At 40.2% G+C, this 13,132-nt stretch overlaps 1 long non-coding RNA gene across 1 annotated transcript; it reads left to right on the top strand.

Annotated features, from left to right (window-relative positions):
- Positions 1 to 656: 656 nt before the first annotated feature.
- Positions 657 to 11,642, top strand: LOC137096138 (uncharacterized). Its single transcript, XR_010909326.1, has 3 exons — positions 657 to 2,767; positions 7,134 to 7,237; positions 10,832 to 11,642. It is a non-coding gene; the product is annotated as an uncharacterized lncRNA (long non-coding RNA).
- The last annotated feature ends 1,490 nt before the right edge of the window (positions 11,643 to 13,132 follow it).

Raw genomic sequence — 13,132 nt, 5'->3', positions numbered from 1 at the left:
ACCTTGTCCACATCCTCGGATTGAACCAATTGAAATGAATCCATCAAAACTGGACAAGCAGATGCTCGTGTTACATCCTCAGAGACTGCCGTTAATATGGTATCCAGTCCAGAGTGGATCAAAGCGACTTTGTCTGCAAAGAACTGAGCAAAAGCTTCAGTTGCCTTAATGACCTACTTCCTAAATACGGGTGTGTAACCACCTGAAACAAAATTAATGGATTCTACAATCCAAGCAGTGTTTCAGCTAAAGTACTGGTAAAGTAATGGGCATGGTGTAAAAATGCCCATCTGAAACCTCCCTGCCATCTGTATTCACTATGCTAATGTTGGAGAGTGGTCCCTGGTCAAGTGGTCCCTGGTCAAAAAAAGGTTGGGAAACACTGCCTTAGAGAAATCATATTATGGTATCCCATTTGCTGATGCTGGGCTTTTTGCATGGGTTTTGGTTACTTGACAGTCTATGAGCGCTGATTTGTGAAATTTGTGAGCTGCAGAGCATCAGACCTCAACCCTAATATTGATGAGATCCGGAGAACTTCAGCCTATGTTCTTATGGTGGAAAAAATGATGCACGAGCCATTTATAGTTTGCACTAGAATATATGTCTCTATACATTTCTCTGTACTCTTGGATAGGAATTGTGGAATGGTGAGTATTATCCCCCCCCCCTTTTTTAAATTACTTTTTCTTATTTTAATGTAATAATTAACTTTTTGAGAGCCTGTGCATAGTGTGACAAAATTTCTCAAACTGCAAGATGGTGGAGGAGGGTGAAATTCAGTACATGTGCTTAATCAATTAGCATACAGTTTGAGAATTCAGATTACCATGGCAGAGATTTTGTAATATCTTCTTGAAACATTTTCATTGTTTTTGGCCAGATCTGCAGAATGGCAGCACAAGTGGATTGGTTGGGATTTGCATTTAAAATAACCTCTTTGAACAATTAGGCCTGCCAGACAAGACTTCACAGTCAGAAATTATGAGCCCTTCTATCATCATCCGGCAAGATTGCTCACTGCTGCTAAACAGTCTGTCTAAAAGGAAACTGGGGAGTGTTAAAACATTCAAAACACAATCTTCCATGTTTTCTTTCAGCATCTTTTGTCTATTGACTTTTTTTCTGTTCATCTTTTGTTCAAACAAAGGGCTAAGTTCTGTGGAATTTAAAATAATTTTAAATGTAATTTAAAAAATGTTCATTTGCAGCATATGTGACATCTTAAATCACCAGATCAATTCAACAGCATTCATTTGTTCTTTCTTTTACTGTGATAAAAATAATGTTCCATCTCTCTTTGTATTCAGGATGCAGATAATCCTCCACATTCACTCGGCCCAGGGCTGTAAGACCCCCCTGAAGATGGAAAAATAAAAAAAATAAAAGTTTTTTTTTACCTGAGAGAACATCTCTCTAGGAATCTCTAGGTTCTCCAGCATGATTCTACAGTCATTTCCCACCAACATTACACAGGAGGCCCTCGAGTTTCCCCAGAGAGGCTTATTGTCTAGGAATCTCTAGGTCAGTGGTTCTCAGCCTATGGATCCCCAGATATTTTTGCCTTCAACTCCCTGAAATCCTATCAGTTGGGGACCCACAGGTTGAGAACCACTGCTCTAGCGCATCCAGTGCGATGATCTCATCAGTTTCTAACAGACATTGATGATAGAATCCCACTGGATAATCTAGAGATTCCAAGACAGAACGTCTGGTTGCTTCTGGAGTGAGAGAATCAGCTGTCTATGAAGATGTTGCCCAGGGGATGTCCGGATGTCTTTCAGTCCTGCAGGGAAGCTTCTCTCATGTCCCTCAGCAAGCAAGAGTCCAAAAGTAGCAGGCTAAAACCCAGAACCTAAATCAATGGCTGATACCAAATGAGAGATTCCCTCCTGGGCACACAGAAAACTGGGATACTCGGAAGGCACTGAATAGACTGTGCTCTGGCACCATGAGATGCAAAACCAGCCTTAAGAAATGGGGCCACAAAGTGGAATCCATGACATGCAAGTGGGGAGAAGAGCAAACCACAGACCACCTACTGCAATGCAACCTGAGCCCTGCCACATGCACAATGGAGGACCTTCTTATAGCAACACCAGGGGCACTCCAAGTGGCCAGCTACTGGTCAAAGGACATTTACTAGAATGCCAAGTTTGCAAATTTGTGTGTGTGTGTTTTAAATACAGTACAACTGTTAGGTTCGCTCCTGACATGATAAATAAATACATTATTATACATAAAAAATAAAACAAAAACATTATTCACACTCACACACACAAAGAAAAGTAGGAAGAGGCATGTGGATTGTAGAGCTCTGGTTAGTAAATTAGAGTTGTGAAATCTGTACCACTGAAGAAGGGGAAGTGGATATTTTCCACACTAATATTATTATATACATTTCAGTCAAAGTTGTGAGTAATTAGATCCACAAAAGTCAGACCCATGAAAGTGGAGGGCTGATGGTAGTCGCCCTTAACATCCATCAGTCTACAACAGCTGAGATGCCGCCATAGGTCTATACCTAATGGTAAATGATTAAAAAATGTGTAAGAAGCTTCAGTGGAGAAGCAGCAATATGGGCAAGCAATGCAGTCCAAACAGATGTGATGGATTCTGCAGTTTCTGTCAATGCTTTGTAATTCTTTTTGTCCCTTTAGAAAACTTGTCCACATATAGATGGATAGCCCACTCAGCCTTCCTAGAAAATTGCTGACTGAAGCCATCTTCCAAGCTCAGGTTCAGGACCCCACATCTTTGCTTAGAGGTATGTGTTTTTAAGTCAATGGAAGTATATTTGAACTGAAAGAAAGAAAAAATGAGCTACATTTGGAACTGGGGCAAGAAAGGGTATATGGGTTTGTGTGTTCCTTCAAGACTTATGTTATGCTTTCAAGTTGCTTGTCAACTTAAAGCAATCCCATGAATTGTATAGCTTTTTCTGATTCGAAAGCTGTTTGCAAGAATAATAACACTGGGTTGTTGTAGTTTTTTCAGACTATATGGCCATGTTCTAGAAGCATTCTCTCCTGACGTTTTGCCTGCATCTATGGCAAGAATCCTCAGAGTTTGTGAGGTCTGAGGATACTTGCCATAGATGCAAGCAAAATGTCAGGAGAGAATGCTTCTAGAACATGGTCATATAGCCCGAAAAACCTACAACAACCCAGTGATTCCAGCCATGAAATCCTTCAACAACATAATAATAACACTGTTATTCCACTTTAACTGCCATCGTTCTACCCTATGGAATTCTGAAGTTTGTAATTTTCTGAAGTGCTATTGATTGAAATTTTAAATGCTCCTCTCTTACCTACTAATCCCAAGATTCCATAACATGGAATGCTAGTGGTGCAGTGGAATAATAGTGCTATCCTTCTGTAATGTGAATGGTGTATGGTGAATTATTGTCTCCAGCATCACATCCAGGTTAAGAAAAAGCTAAAAAATGAAGGTGAGAGCTCTTCAGCAGTGGAACTCTCTGCTCCGGAGTGTGGTAGAGCCTCATTCTTTGGATGGCCATCTGTCAGGGGTGCTTTGAATGTAATTTTCTTTCTTCTTGGCAGGGGGTTGGACTGGATGGCCCATGAGGTCTCTTCCAAGTCTAAGATTCTATAATTCTAAGGTGCACAATCCTCTAGCTTGCAATGGGACTTGTCTTGAGATCTGCTAAAAATTGTCATCTGAAAGCTAGGTCAGAGACACTAATCAAGAGCCACATAGAAAAGCCATGCTCGTGTCACAAAATGGAGGCAGCCCAAGGGAGAAACGAAAATATAAAAGCAAGATGTCCAAAGGCAAGGGATAAGATACATCCTAGAACTATTGCTGAAGGCCTATGCCATAGAGAAACTTCACATTATTTCCTTTTCTGTATTTCATAATTGAGGAAGACATTGAATATATAAGTAAGGTTACTCCAGTCCAACCAACATCAGTTAGGGACTTGAGTGAGAATGTAAAAAATGAGGACACGTTCTCATGTTTGCAGTAGAAATTGATATGCTCTGCATGTCCTAGTCCGATTAGCTAGGAAACATTTTGGGATAGGTACTGACTTTGATTTGATATTCTAAGACAAACTCTGAAGAGAAGCTTTTCAGCTGCTGACTCACATTAGAAGCAGGATTGTTGACCTGGTGAGTTGAAAAATGGCCATGGGTTAGTATGGACATATGTCCTACTTTGCTTATTATAGACGGGCTTCAATTTTTAGGTAGTTTTTTAAAAAGTTTGAAAAGTAATGAACTAGAATAATATGTGACCATGTCTGGGAATGACAATGATCTCAGATAATGTAAAACTCTAATAAAATGTGTCTATCTCTCGCTTGGTATACTTTCAAGGTTCCTTCACTGCTGGGAGTAACTTAATTCTACTTTGTCAAGCATGGCTTATAACTTTTGAATTGCTTAATCTCTGGTGGAAGGTTTCTCAGATTGCTGAGCAGCAAACTGTTTCATCTGTGAGCATGTATTTTAGAATCAAACTCAATTTTGCATATAATGCACACATTTTTTTAAAAAGTAACTTCTATGTTGTCAAAGGCTTTCATGGCCAGAATCACTGGGTTGCTGTGAGTTTTCCGGGCTGTATAGCCTTGTTCCAGAAGCATTATCTCCTGACATTTTGTCCACATCTATGGCAGGCATCCTCAGAGGTGGTGAGGTCTGTTGGAAACTAAGCAAGTGAGGTTTATATATCTGTGGAATGTCCAGCGTGGGAGAAAGAACGCTTGTCTGCTTGAGGCAAGTGTGAATGTTGCAATTGGCCACCTTGATTAGCATTGATTGGCCTTCTAGCTTCAAAGCTTGGCTGGTTGCTCCTTGGGGGAATCCTTCGTTTTGAGGTGTTAGCTGGCCCTAATTGATTCTTGTCTGGATTTCTCCTGTTTTCTGAGTGTTGTTCTTTATTTACTGTCCTGGTTTGAGATATTTTTAAATACTGGTAGCCAGATTTTGTTCATTTTCATGGTTTCCTCCTTTCTGATGAAATTGTCCAAATGCTCCATATGGATTTCAATGGCTTCTCTGTGTTGTCAGATGTGGTAGTTGTTAGAGTGTAACTTTTGGTTTGGAGCAGGAATTTTATTCCCAAAGCAAGCAGAAGCATCTTCATAGAAGTGATTTAATTAGAGCAGATTGGAAAGGATTGACCCTCCTTCCAATCCTAATAAACTCCAACCACCTATGCCTATTATTTGTATTTTAAAATGTACATAACAAATGTATTTCATGTGACATTAATGTGGCTAATTTTCTATATATATATAATGTGTTCTATGCAAATGCTTAAGTGTGTGTATGCATGTGTGACATTGTCATGTGTATAGGGTCTGTTATGGAAAATACCATACATATAAACTCATCGGGTGTCTAGAAATCTACTGAGATCTTGTACCTGGAGGCAATGAAACATTTGCTTCTAAAAACCTTCATATTTGCCTTGTTGAGCTCTTGCACCAAAGCAAGGAGTGGGAGAAGCACTAGCTTTCTTTTTAAAACAAGGAACAGCTTGTTTCCATGACATTTATACACTAAGCTTTCTCTAAATGACAAGCAGATTGGTGGAAAACAATATTTTCCTGGCCTTTTGTCTTCTTTGATCTTTGTTTAGTGTCTTTGTGTGATAAACGAGAGACACAAGAGGTTATTATATTCACACATCTCTTCCGATGAATTGACAGGCTGCCTAGAATATGTTATGTGGGATTCTTGGCCATTGAAACCACCTCATGAACTTAACCATTTGCCTGCCACTTATTTGCCAGCTGCTACCCTTTCTTAATTATATAATTGGTCTCTGGGATTTGAAAGACAGGATATATTCTTGCAAGACAGAAAAGAATTGTTTGAACATGGTTGAACCATCCTCACTCTCATCCCCTGAGACCTTGAGAAATTTTAGGTCTCTTCAAACAGATTATGGATATTTTCAGAGGAATCTTAACACCTCACCAGACTATAAGTCCCAAGGATTCCACCAGAAAGTTTTTGAGAGCCAGAAACACAAGGAATGGTCTTATACTAGATTAATTGTCTAATTAAGCTAATATTCAGTAGTTTGACTAATAGGGGCTTTCTAGGATTTATTCAATAGGTTTGCACTAGCTAGAACTAATAATATTCTGCTCAAAAAAATCAAGACATATGCCTTCCAATACTTCATTGGCCAAGGAGTGTGATCAAGATGACAAAAAAGTATTCCTGAGGAAGAACACACAAGCTAAAGCAGACTGCAGCAGTTTGATTTTGCCCAAAGCTGTTGGGAAGAGCAAGACCGCGGAGATTAAGATCCTCTGAGGAGGCCCTGCTCTCCATCCTGCCATTGTCACAGGCGCGATTGGTGGGGACGAGAGAGGGGGCCTTCTTAGTGATTGCCCCCTGGCTATAGAATTCCCTTCCTTGTGAGATGAGATCGGCCCCCTCTCTCCTGTCCTTCAGAAGGATGGTAAAAACTTGCCTGTGGGACCAAGCTTTCAGGACAGTGCAATAAAGCGGTGATAGAAAACCTTACTAGGCCAATTAGATTAGACACAGATGATCAAGACAATATTAAACAGTGTATTTTAATATTGAGAAAAATGTTTTTAATGTGTATGTATGCATATAATGAATTCTTGTCCCGGCATTGAATGTTTGCCATGAGTCCCCTTCAGGGTGAGAAGGGCAGAATATAAATGTTTTAAATAAATAAAAATAAATAAGATTTTGTCCTTCACTCCCTTCACTTTTTGCTGAGTTACCTGTGTACAAACTACTTTTACACTTTGATCTTAGTTTGCAGCAAATAAGATAATCTGAGGGGGAAAGTGGAAGGGAGAGACAGAGACATAGGGACATTTCAAAGGCAACTGGAAAAATGGCTGTGGACTTTGCTGCCAGGGAGATTTTGGAACTTTAGTTAACCCTAGTGCCCATCATTCCAAAACCTTTTCCAAGGATCCAATTAAACACCCAATTGGAAACATTGATCTGTTTGAATAACTTGGACTCCAAGGCTGGCAATGAATGTCTGGTCTAGAAAAGGAATGCAAACCATTATCAGTGTCTCCTCCTGCTTTAACTGCTGCAAGTTATGAAGAGGACTTTCAAACATTCTTGGCCATTAATTTCTTGCTTTTTTTCCACCAGTGACCTGAACAACTCTTCCTGGTTCAGCAGTGTTGCAGTAGTTGATACCAAGTATCATGCATACCATCAAAAAATAGGAGCACAATGTCACTCTTTGAACTCAGGTGAGATACCAGGATGAATTGGGAAAGACAACAAAGTGGATAGCTACTTTTGTTGATGAATTAAAACATAACTCAAAGACATATTTATGTTAGTCTGGAATATCAGCGTGCAAAGGGATCTTGTAGCATCTCAGAGACTAACTGCAAGAACAAAGTTGGTAGCACAAGCTTTCATAGACCAGGGGTACATCTAAACTGTATAAATAATTAAATTTGATACTACTTTATATATCATGGCTCAATGCCATGGAATCATGGGAGATACAGTTGACAGACTCACTCTTCTCCAGAAAAAGTCAAAGACCTTGTAAAACTACAATTCTCATGATTCCAAGCATTGGCCCATGACAGTTAAAGTGACATCAAACTGCATGAGCTCTACAGTGCAGATGTACCCTAAGTTTACTTTCTCAGATGCATTTAAGGGAGATTTGAGGAAGTAGACTTACATAGTTTTCATAAAGTGAACTCACCTTTTAACTGCTGTAGGAAGTCAATCAGGCAATATGGCTGGATTTGTAGCAAAAGCATTGCATCCAGCCATTAACCTGGTACAAGAGGAAATAGATTTTATTCTTTACTAGCTTGGGGACCCGGCGCTGCCCGGGTTATTAGAGAAAGTGGGTAATGGTGGTTCTGTATGCCAAGTTTGGTCTTTATTGGTCATTGGATAACGGCTGCATTGTTTTCAGGAAGTGAGTGAAGGTACTGCAAGTCCCATCATCCAAAGTCCATCCTCCTTCAACCTGCAGCAGGATGTAGAGTGGGTCATGGGGACTCTGTGTGCTAAGTTTGGTCTTGATCAGTCATTGGATTAGAGTCTCAGTGGTCTCAGAAAGTGAGTGAAGTTACTGCAAGTCCCATCATCCTTCTCCAAATTTTTCCAAATGACACCAGGACATAAAGTGGGTCATGAGAGGTCTATGTGCCACCTTTGGTCTTGATCAGTCATTGGATGAGGTTCGCAGAGGTCTCAGAATGTGAGTGAAGGTACTGGAAGTCACATCATCCATGGTCAACCCTCCTCCAAAACTGCAGCAGGATGTAGAGTGTGTCATGGGGGCTCTGTGTGCCGAGTTTGGTCTTGATTGGTCATTAGATGAGTTTTGCAGCATTCTTGGGGAGTGGAGGTACTTGAAGTCCAGTTGTAATGGTCTTAGGAAGGGAGTATTGCAAGTCCCATCGTCCATGGTGCATCCTCCTCCAAACTGCACCAGGATGTAGAGTGTGTCATGGTGACTCAGTGTGCCAAGTTTGGTCGTTGTCGGTAATTGGATGGGGGTTGCAGTGGTCTCAGGAATTGAACAAAGGTACTGCAAGTCCCATAATCCATGGTCCATCCCTGGCCAAATCGCACCAGGATGAAGAGTGGGTCATGCGGGCTCTTTGTGTAAATCGTGGTCCTGATCCATCATTGTTGGCAGTTGTAATGGTCTTAGGAAGGGAGTGCAGGTATTGCAAGTCCCATCGTCCATGATGCATCCCCCTCCAAACCACACCAGGATGTAGAGTGCGTCATGGAGACTCAGTGTGCCAAGTTTGGTCTTTATCGGCAATTGCATGAGGGTTGCAGTGGTCTCAAGAATTGAGCAAAGGTACTGCAAGTCCCATAATCCATGGTCCATCCCCGGCCAAACCACACCAGGATGTAAAGTGGGTCATGAGAGGTCTATGTGCCAAGTTTTGTCCTGATCAGTCATTGGATGAGGTTAACAGTGGTCTCAGAATGTGAGTGATGGTACTGCAAGTCCCATCATCCATGGTTCATCCTCCTCCAAACTGCAGTAGGATGTAGAGTGGGTCATGGGGGGTTTGTGTGCCAAGTTTGGTCTGTATTGGTAATTTTCTGACTCAGCCCCTGGCCTTTTCCTTTCCTCTCTTTGTCATCTCGGAATCTTGGAATTGAGGCTGGCCAATCAGAGACCATATGCAAATTTCCTTCTCATGTCCTCGTTTTTGTCATTAACTCTTTTCTCCACCAGGGGCTCGTTTTGTAGCTGGCCAATCAGAGACCATATGCAAATAGCACCACAGCGGCAGCCAATCAGAACGCTGGCACATACTCCTCCCGCCACACCGCCACACATCCGCCACATACAAACTTTGACTTTTATTATATGTATAGATAGATAGATGGATAGATAGATATAGATTCTAGGAAGCTTCTTAATGATGCCAGTGTTTTGAAGGCATGGGCAGCTGGATCAGGTCTAATGCAGTATTCACATATCCAACAGTCCACCATTGTGTCACCAGTCACAGGGAGCTCCATTTCAGATGCTTGCTAGTGGTATCCCTTCTGATGAAGTCAGGACTGCATGCCCAGCTAGGAACAGTGATGTCACTAGCAAGCCTCTATAAGGAAGCTGCTTGTGGTTGATCAGATAGCAGTGATGCTTCCAAAGTGTCTCATCTGGAGGCCAAAAGGGCACCAAGGACATTCTTAGACAGTACTGGTGGATCTCCAGAGCTGTTTATCCCAAAATATGTGCATAAGTATAGGTCTATGAAAAGTTACACCGCTGACTTCATTCTCTCAGTCAGCCTGCATCAACACTGACAGATAATGCCAGTCTAAATTGTGTTATATGGGATGGGACCTTTGTCTCTCAGATACTACAAGATCCCATTGCATTGAAATATGCAATTCCTACTACCACGTGAATGGAAAGCTTGACGTAGACTTGTGAAACAAAGGAACGCTTTTACACAGTTACACATTCTCTATTTATTTATTGATTTGTATATTTTACTTTTGGTTGTTTTGTTTGTATGCTTCCTTTCTCCCAGAGTAGCAAGGCAGCCCCCAAAGAAAATATTTTTTTTAATTTAACCATTAAAGTTTTAATTAAAATTATTACATTAAACAGCATAAAATAATTTAAAAGACACTAACAAGTTTTTAAAATAAATAAAACACCCATTCCAATAAGCAGTTTCCCTTTTCCTGCCAGTGAAAGGAAAGCAGGTAGGGAGCCAGCCCAGCCTCCCATGGAAGGAGATTCCAGAGGGTAGGAGCAGCCACTGAGAAGGCTCTCTCTTGCATCTGAGAAAGGCCTCCCTTATAGAACTTAAAGCTTTGGCAATTTCCTATTGGGAAATAACATCCTTTCATGAAAAATGTAGTGTCAAGAAAGATTTATAGCAGCTACTCCATATTGTATTTTGCCATGACTCACCACAGACAAGTGGACATCCCTTTAGCATTCACTATTTATTTATCATGTCAGAAGCAACTTGAGGGTCAAGTAGCTTCTGGTGTGAGAGAATCAACCATCTACAAAGACATTGTCCAGGAGTTGCCTGGATGTGAGAAAAGGATGTTGCCTGCTTAATGCCATTCTGATTACAGCTGAGCTCCACAGCAGTAGCAATAGCTATTGGGAAGCCAGCTATCCCTTTGTTTTCCTCCCAAGTCTCCTGTGGCATGACAAACAGTAAGAACAATTAAAACCATGCTCACTATGGAGACTGAGTCATGGGGGAAGAATGGCACAGCTTCTCCCTTTCTTCTCATATAGCTTTGAAAGGCGCAAGGTGACCTTCAGGAATAAAAAAAAGTCTGGTAATTGTATTTTTATTTGCTTCTTCTAGGACTTACACCAGTTGATGTTACTCAGCAAAAGCTGTGACTGTGAAGATCTGCATCTTGACATGGAACCACCAACCAAGAGGGATGTGAAATATTGTAGCGCCCTGGTTGCCCACGATTAAACAGACGATTGTTGGAAATGACTAGCAAGACCTGCTAGTAAGCAAGAACTGTCCAGCAAATGAAAATGAAAGAAGGACAGAAATGCAAAAGCTATTATGCAGTCAACAATTACAGTCACCAGCCAACATGGCCAATGCAGTGCTGAATAAAGACAGTATCAGAGAAAGAAAGACTAATGTATTGCAAGTTGACAGTTTTGACATTAAAAAGTATTCCACCACTGGAAGTGACAAAAGATGCAACAACTCTTGAGGAATTATGTGCCACCAGGGGATGATAGATGTGGAGGCAGCTCATTAGTTTTGCCTGCAGCATTGCCTTTCCCCCCCTCCCGGTTGCTTCCTTGGGTGCAGCCACATTGCATAATTATAGTGCCTTGATCCATTTTAACTGCCTGGGACCCTTCCTATGGAATCATGGGATTTGTAGTCTGGCGAGGGATAGTTTACCATTTCTCTTGCATACTGCCTTGAACCACAGCATCAGAATTCGAAATATCTCACAAAATGATAAATCCCGAGATTCCATAAGATGGATCTAAAGAACTGAAGTGGTATGAAGGGGACAAAATTCTGTAGAATGGATTCACTCAATGTTTCTTAGGATGATGTTCATACATTGAATTTAATTCACTCCTTCCACTTAGCCTAATAGCAGACATCATTTTCTCATCATTTTGTGTTTCATAACAATGACGATATCATAATAATAATAATAATAATAATAATAATAATAATACTTTATATTATCAAGGGGGACTCAGGGTGTTTCCATGCAAAAAGTGGCAAACATTCAATGCCATGATAATAATAATAATAATAATAATAATAATAATAATAATAAGGATTTAAAGATCGAACTGCAAAGACTCTGGCACAAACAAATAAAGGTGGTCCCAGTGGTGATCAGCACACTGAGTGCAGTGCCTAAAGACCTTGGCCTGCACTTAAACACAATTGATGCTGACAAAATTACCATCTGCCAGCTGCAGAAGGCCACCTTACTGGGATCTGCATGCATTATTCACTAATGCATCACACAGTCCTAGACACTTGGGGAGTGTCCGATGTGTGATCCAATACAACAGCCAGCAGAGTGTCTGCTGTGGACTCATCTTGTTGTGTTTCAAATAACAACAACAACAACAACAAATATTATTATTATATATCTCATCTGCTGTGACATACTGTGTTTTTGTGTCAGTAAAATAATAATAATAACAATAACAACAACAACAACAACAATAGACACACCAAATAAAAAAAAGTAAAACAACATCAATATAAACATATAATAACTAGCCAAAATAAGTGCTTAAATCAGTGGTGCTCAACCTGTGGGTCCCCAGATGTTTTGGCCTTCATCTCTCAGGAATCCTAACAGCAAGTAAACTGGCTGGAATTTCTAGGAGTTGTAGGCCAAAAACACCTGGGGATCCACAGTTTGAGAGCCACTGGCTTAAATGAACATAATGAATCCCATCAAACACATTTACAACATAATAAAATCTAAACAACTAAAATACATTAAAAGTATAGAATGGTTTACAGCAGCCAACAGAGCCAGGGTGGGTTTCCAGTATCCAAGTGAGGTTGTATATTGAGATGTTCTAGTCCTCCTCCTCTCCATAAGCTAGAGCTCATAGATGGGTTTTCAGAAAACTTTTAAAGGAAAGGCGAGAGGGGGCCATTTTCAGTTTAATAAAGTTTTCTTTCACTAAAGATACGCTTTCATACACTGATTTTCCTCATCCTATAAATATTGAATCATGTGAATTCAGAGATTTTGTCTAGCATTGTATTGATGAGTTATGATGGTTAATCCAACTCACACAACTAACCCACTTTTTCAGATGTTATGGAAATTAAAATTTCACCAACCAGTATCCCTCTCAATGACATCCTGAAAATGTGGATTTAGGAGGGCGTATGTTGCAAGATATAGCTATTTGCTGGAGATACTTCTCCTGATACAGGATCTCACCCAGCATTTATATATAATGACTGGGGGAAATAATTATTATTATTATTATTATTATTATTATTATTATTATTATTAGCAATTGTGAAATGAATCCTTGATGTGGAGTCATCCAACCCTGCAGGGTTTTTTTAAAAAAAATAAGAAGGAAGAAATGTATTTATTTTTGGTAATAATGAATGTAAACATAAAATATGTTA

This window comes from Anolis sagrei, chromosome 2 (genome assembly GCF_037176765.1).
Source record: "Anolis sagrei isolate rAnoSag1 chromosome 2, rAnoSag1.mat, whole genome shotgun sequence".
NCBI classification, from domain to species: domain Eukaryota; kingdom Metazoa; phylum Chordata; class Lepidosauria; order Squamata; family Dactyloidae; genus Anolis; species Anolis sagrei.
The sequence above is the reverse complement of the archived record's forward strand: the minus strand, read 5'-3'. Positions and strand labels throughout refer to the sequence as shown.